The sequence below is a fragment of the Hyperoodon ampullatus genome (assembly GCF_949752795.1).
Source record: "Hyperoodon ampullatus genome assembly, chromosome: 15".
In the NCBI taxonomy this organism is placed as follows: Eukaryota; Metazoa; Chordata; class Mammalia; order Artiodactyla; family Ziphiidae; genus Hyperoodon; species Hyperoodon ampullatus.
Window position 1 is genome coordinate 64,945,251 of NC_136928.1, and position 7,483 is coordinate 64,952,733.

Sequence of the window (7,483 nt, forward strand, 5' to 3'; positions counted from 1 at the left end):
TTCTTTCCACGACAACCCCACGCCTTGCATTGCACTTGCCAGGAAGTCAGCAACAGAAGTCAAACACACGACCTGGTCTCTTGAAACCCCCTCAGTCCACCACCACCATTTATTGAGCATTTACAATGTGCAGACCAGGGAACTAAATACGCTTCTGTAGTCCCTTCTCCTACCTTTGTCCCCAGGAACTAGAAAGTTGAATTGCAATTCTGCTTCGATAAAAATCCAAGTGTAATGAGAACTTTACAACTTGAAACATCCAAGTTGTAATGCTTTCCAACATTACATAAATCCAGTTTCCCAGCTCTTTCTCACTCTCACCTAAAATAAGCGTTAAAAAAAAGAATAAAGGTACTGAGCTTTATATCTTATTAGAGTTATCTCAGACACCACTGTGCCATATATGCAGGACATGTCTCTAATTACTCATCGAGTAAAAAAGTCTCCATCCACATTCATTTAGCAACATATTCCCACACTTTATGTCCCTTCTGCCTTTGCAAAAAGGCAGTATTGCTCGCAATTTGCCTAGTAGTGGTGAAGCTGGTTCTTGGGTTAGCTAGAAGGGACTTCACAAAGTAAGTTTGTTGAGATACATTCACATCTGTTAGAACACTTATGCCTCACAAACAACTTTAAGACAGAGGCACTATTGCCCCATTTTAGAGCTGAAAAAAGAGGTTCTGAGAGGTTAAGTAACATGACTCTCAAATGGCTCAACTAAAATTTGACTCTGGGGCTTGTTGGTCCTAAAGCCTATATTCTCCCCACAATGCGACATTTATCCTCCCCTCTGTGGCTTTGTTTGTTTTAACAGCTAATCTATAAACTGAATACACAGGTGTTGATTCCAATAGCAAAGGTCAGGACTCCTTTGTGACCATCCAGCAGGGTAGTAGGGCTGGCAGAACAAACAAATTTCCCACCCTGGGAATCTAGGAATTTCTCAAACTATCAGTCAAAGGCTTGGGGTTAAAAAAAAAAAAAAAAAAGTGAGTGGGAGAAAGGGAGTTTCTAGCCAATTTTTCAGTGAAACTCATTTGAGTATATAAGAAATCTGAAAGGCAAGAATGTGTGTGGGTTGATGTGAGGATGAAATGAGATAATGTTATGAAAACACTTGGTAAGTTGGAAAGCACTGAGCAGATGCACGGCTTGTTTTTAAGATGTGGAGGGGGAGGAAAGAAGGGGTTCAGCAGACATGATTGCATCTGCTTCAGGTTTTCACTTATTTCAACCACAGACTGCCCCATTTTCCCCTGGAGCCCCCTGACTGAAGTTTCCAGCTTTTGCGGGGCAGACAACAGAGGCAAGCAGTGAAGCTCTGCCTGGTGGGCACTGCTGTGGTCCCAGAGTCCTAGCAGCTCCCCTCACACCCCATGGAGTTTTCGGTGCCTCCCAGCAAGCGTTCAGCTGGGTTCTGGGCACACGATGAATGAGCGGGCCTGAGAGTGTGGGCACGCTCTCCCACCTCGGCCGTTAAGGAATTAGCAGTCCACCACACGGAGCAACCCAAACCCACCGGACAGAAGCCTCTAGCCTTCCACTGACTTTGCTCTAAGTCCTCAGCAACTTGTGTAAACTCTCTGTCTCAGACTCCTAAAGCAATAAGGCAGGCAATAGCATCTCTTTTTAGCTCGCAGGGCACTAATAAGGCTGAGAAAAGTTGCTTTAATAAATGCTCAAGAGCGAAGTGCTTTGCATCCTATCATCAGAGCCCTGCAGCCCAGTATGAAGCCCGTGGATGCTCTTGCCCTGTGCATCTCACGAGGAGCCTCCACCGTTCTGCCCAGAATGCTCTCACCCCCAAAAGAAGCCTGGGATCTGGCAGCCCATGAACTCTTGCCTTCCCAAATATCAAAGAGATTCAGCCCTGGCTTATTCTTTATTTCTATCAAGGGGGCTTTGAACCAAAGGGATTTTTTTCAGAGAAAGAAAACTCCATGGAATCTTTAGGGTCCAGGCTCTTAAAAGAAAACACTAAAACTGGAACCAGTTCAAGGCTCTCGTGTCCAATTAAGGAAATACTCACATTCCTGTCCTGGCTCTGGCCCTAGCGTGCTTTCTCTCTTTCCACATCTACACAGGAATGTACTTTAACAGCCAGAAAAGAGGTTACTATCACCAGGACACAGATCATATAGCAGAGGGCTCCTCGGGGTGGACTCCAGCAGGCTGATACCTTCCTCGAGTTAGACAAAGAGCACAGACCACAGAACAATCCAAATTCCCTTCATACCACCCTACCCCCTGCCATTTCACCCACACCTCTGGACCAGAGAAACTCCATGGCTCCTGTGGGGTTAGGAAAAAAGAGAAAAACACTTACAATAGTTTCTTGTGAAGAAAAGCACTTTCAGTTTTCTTTTCAAATATACAGGATGTCAGCTAGCTTCCTCCAGGGCCAGCTGTGTCCCTCTTGATTTCACACCCACCGTTCCTCCTTGGAGGAACAAGCAGTGAATTATGCACACTGAGCAGCTCCTTCTGAAGGTCTCTGCCAACTCTGTAACCCAAGCTAACACCAGCTCACTGGAGTCCCCCGTGTACTTCACACCCACATGGTGCCCAGCCTTGGGATCAGATAGCTGGGTCCATATTACACCTTCCTGACCTTTCAACAACAATTCTACCAACAGGTAGAATTAAGGAGGTATTAAGCACCTACTACATGCCAGATGGTGGAGTTCCAAGGAATTACTTAAGGAGGTCTTTAGTTCTCTCCCATCTCCATCACCCCCAAAACCATCTCAAATAGACACACACACTATGTGATAACAGGGCGTCTGACGGGCCAACACAGCTCTAAGACAAATGCCTAAATTGTTTTAGTGATCCCCTAAATAATTATAAAGCCAAATAAAAACAGCACATGCGCTATGTAAGTACCATTTGCATATAAAAACCCTAGCCTCTGTGATTTGACTGAAATAAAACTAAATGTGTTGTCCTCCTCTAAAAAACAAAACAAGACAAAAAAAAACAAAAAACCCTAGCCTCTACCCTTCCTACCAGATTTTCTATCCCTGAGTTCCCTTTATAAAGAAATCAGGGGCTGCCTCTGGTGCTTGGCATGGTGTCCGTCACTGGGGAGATTGGGAGATGCCAGCCCCTCTAGGACCATCTGATAGCTGCTGTGATAGAGATGTGAGCATGGGGGGTGTCGTGATTACTCTTGTCTTGGGGAGAAGGGTGCTGACTACCAGAATATAAATTCTATAAGGGCAAGGATTGAGTCTGTTTTGTTTACTGCTGTACGTTTACCACCTGGAAGGGTGCCTGGCACATAGTAGGCACTCAAGAAATAGTTGTTGAATAAATGAATGGTATCAGGAGGAGCTAAAGGGAAAGGATGCTACTGAGCTGGCCTCAAAGGATGGGTAAAAGCCAGAGAAAGGCGATGCTAGCAACAAGAACAGCATACGCAAAGACCCAGGGGTGAGAAAGTGCCAGGGTGTGCTGGGAACCAGGAGTGAGCAAAAGAATCTAGATCTTGGGAGGGGACACTGGAGGCCCCTAGGACTCCAAGTCTGCACGTGAAATGGAATACTTATTTGTTAGGAAAGGGCCTTGTGCTCGGCAGCATGGACTGTGCACCAAATTTCTGGCAGGAAAAATGTCTGGAACTTCTGTTAGCCAAACCAGTCCAGTTTTCCTCACCTCTACGTTATTTGAGTTAATATCAGCATCTCTCCTCCAGTTGGGTGGGGCCTAAGCAGGAGTGTTAAGTAGGTCAGATTGAATTTATGTGAATCGTGTCTTCTGAGACTTCCCCTTTCCATCTCCTCTTGTTTCACACCTTTTTTTTTGACCCGCCTCAGGCACCCACTGATCTCAAGAAACCCATGCTCCCTCCTTCATATTGGCCTCCCAAACTCCAAAGCCATCTTTTTTCTTTTCCAAAGAAAAGTCCACTCTTCAGCACCCTAATCTCAGGCAGCTGCCAAGCAAGTGAACTTGATCTGCCAAACAAATTCACACTATTGTGAGAATGACATGCTCACAATACCTCCAGGGTCTCCGTCTAATAGTGCCATTTCAGGCAGGCTGAGTGGGTGAGAGGGAAGATCTCTGTGGTCCCGAAGCCTGGAGTATGGTTGATGGTCGGAGGCTGAGGGGAAACCATGCCCTGAGAGGACAGAGAAGGAAGTGAACCCCTCAGAAGGGCTGGGTGGGTGCAACCATGGGCACAATAGAAAATGACTTCCCTAGTCGGTCACAGCCCTTCTGGAGGGATCTGATGGGAATCTTTGACCCCAGCTCGAATCTGATGACAGCATTGGAGCAGATTAATGCCAGTGATCAATGGGGAGGGGTATAAAAAGTCTGGACAGATCATTTTCTTCCTTCCTTTGTACTAAGAAGGGACGGAGTTTTAGACCAAAGGATACTTCTCCAAGTGGACCCCAGGCACCCAGTACCCCTGCCCAGGCCAGGCCAAGCAGCCCACGTGTGCACCAGGAGAGGTGGCCTTGCTGAAGTCCTGCACCAGTGTGAGCAAAGCTGATGACAGGTCATGAAGGCGAGGAAGGCCAAATGCCCTTTCACATGCTTGATGAGGCCCTGGGGCGTCAGAGGCTTCCATGAAGGATTTCTAAGCCTTGCGAGTGGACGGCGTGGCACATGGGCTTGGGCAGAGCCTGGGACAGTACTGCTCACCAGCTACTGAGGACAGTGGGGCAGCTGGCCCCCACGTCCTCCACCCTCCACCCTGACATCAAAGCCTGGACTGCAGGACTCTTGCCTTGCATCCCCACCTGCCTTCTGAGAGGGCACCTGGCCGTCTCATTCCTCATCACCCTGGCATCCTCTTAAGAAAGGAAAACCAGGGGCTTCCCTGGTGGCGCAGTGGTTAAGAATCCACCTGCCAATGCAGGAGACACGGGTTCGAGCCCTGGTTCAGGAACATCCCACATGCTGCAGAGCAACTAAGCCTGTGTGCCACAACTACTGAGCCTGCGCTCTAGAGCCCGCAAGCCACAACTCCTGAGCCCGCGTGCCACAGCTACTGAAGCCCGCGTGCCTAGACCCTGTGCTCCGCAACAAAAGAAGCCACCACAATGAGAAGCCCGCACACTGCAACAAAGAGTAGACTCTACTCGCCACAACTAGAGAAAGCCTGCACACAGCAACCAGGACCCAGTGCAGCCAAAAATAAATTAATTAAATAAATTAATTTAAAAAAAAAAGAAAAAGAAAGGAAAACCAGAAATAGGGAAGGAGACCCTCCTGAGGCTGTTTTCTAACTTCATTCTTTAATGCCCTGATGTTACTATTGAAAAAAGCTAGAGCATTCCAGTCTTTCAGGAGGCTGAGAGCGGGCGGCCCCCGCCCCTAGCCACAGGCTCTTTTTTATTTAGGGGTAGTTGGAGAACCCAACTGAAAGCCCTGACCCACTTCACTTCCTGTTCCTCACTGGAGGGGGTCTCCTCCACACATGTTCCCCAGGGTTATTCTCCTGTTATTGCCTCCACCTCCAGGACCCTAATGTTCCCCAGTTCTTACTAATTTCCTCATTTAAAAAGAAGACTATATAAAGACTAATGAATTACACACCACATATGATGTTGTCTGACATTCTTAATAAGAGAATGAACAGGTCTCTTTACTTGTCTGGCCTCAGTTTGCTCCTCTGTAAAATGGACCTGATATTCCCTGCCCTCAGCTCGTCACACATAAGGGTGCAGTAGCGGCAGACACTCGGCTTCCTTGGCAGAAAGGTACAGTGTTAAATTATTCTCTACTGGATCTGCTTGAAGATGAACAGTAAAAAGAAGGGATAGTGAAACCCTCATCAATTATTTCATTTTGTTGCTTGTTAACAGCAAAACAGCAAAGGTAGCAACGCTTTCTTGTTTTCTGAGAAAGAGAGGCCAAGCCAGTTCTCTTAGAAGAGGATGATGCCAAATATAATGGTTGATTACCCATCTCTCCCTCTTCCCAGCACATTTCTCAGAGTATTTGCACTAGTCTTTCACTTGCCAATGCCTTGGCTAGAAGCACACGGTGTGTGAACTGCTGCATTTCCATCAAAGCCCAGGGAGGTTCCACCAGCCTTAATTGGCAGGCAGATGGCGTCCCGCCTTCACAGCCTGCCCTTCTGCACATGGGGACACGGGCAGATGAAAGCTATTTGTTCAACAAGGAACATTAAGAAATACCCTGGTATTGAATGCCAGCAAGTCACCCAGCTCTATGTTTGTTCTTGGGATCTCCACATGTCCACACAGGCACATACACTGACATGCCAGGGGCACCTCGGCAGTTGAACAAGTACTCTGTTTTCTGGGTCTAAGGTAGGGAAATGACGCTGACCTCAATCCAAATAGAAACAGAAACTTATCCAATTCATGTTGTTTTACCACTTTGTTTGTGTATGAGTGTTTGTCACAAGCAGCAACAAATACCTCCCAGTGACTACAGGGGAAACAGGTGTGAAGGACTGGTGTGATTCCAGTATCTCTGACATTCTCTTTCTTCCCTAGAGCGATGACGGGGGGCAGTGGGGGCCATCACCATGACAGGAGCCCGCAGAGGGATAACCATCGGATGGTAAGTAAGGAGGGGCGAGCTGGAGCAAGGGAGGTCAGAAGGGGACCTGCTGTGATGGCCCAAGAGAGAGGTTGTGTCCATGGGAGGTGCAGATGACAAGGTGAGAAGCCATGCAGAGATGGAGGCTTTAGAACTCGGTAATTGTTTGGACGTGAGAGCAGAAGGGAGAAGGAATTGGAAAAGTCTTGGAGTTCTTGAGCTTGGGTGACTGGAAAGCTGCCACCATCTGCTGGAAAAACAAAGCCCAGAAGGGACTGATTTGGGGAGAAGAGGGTCATGTCAGTTTTAGATGGGTAGGGCGTCCATGTGATGACTGCCTGTTGAGTTGCGGCTGTGGCTATAAGTGTTGTCACACCATCCACACTAGTTGTTTCTCTCACTCTGGGGTCCCTGGTGGCTAAGGCTTCTGTTCTGAAGGTCAGGTCTGGCAAGTCTCTGTGCCGTGGGTGCTTTGAAGCTGTTGCAGACTGGGTTCTTCAGAGGCAGCTCTGGAGACAGGGTTTGGGGCCAACACTGATGAAAGGAAGGGTAAGAAGCAGGCTTGGGCGGAGAAGGAAGTCTAATGCAGGCTCAACAAATCTCAGCCAAGCCTATGGGGAGCTTTGGGGGAAATATTACCTGTCAGAGTGTCCTGCATTGGGACAAAATGCCTGGGCCTTTGTTCTCCTGCATCTGCAGTGTGGGCAGTCCTGGGGAAGGCCTGATCTTGGCAGAGGAGGCCCTCTTCAGCCGAGGCTGACCTTGAAGGAGCTGGGAGCTGGACGCAGTCTGCTGACCCCACTCCCAGCAGCTGGGCAGCAGGTGCTCCCCTGAAGGGGATCCAGGTGGCACATTTCCATTTCTATCACAGACCCCAAAGCTTGCAACTCTGCTTTCTTGCCTCTCTTCCATTTTCTGTGTGTCGCAGAGGACCACAGCTTGGGGAATCCTC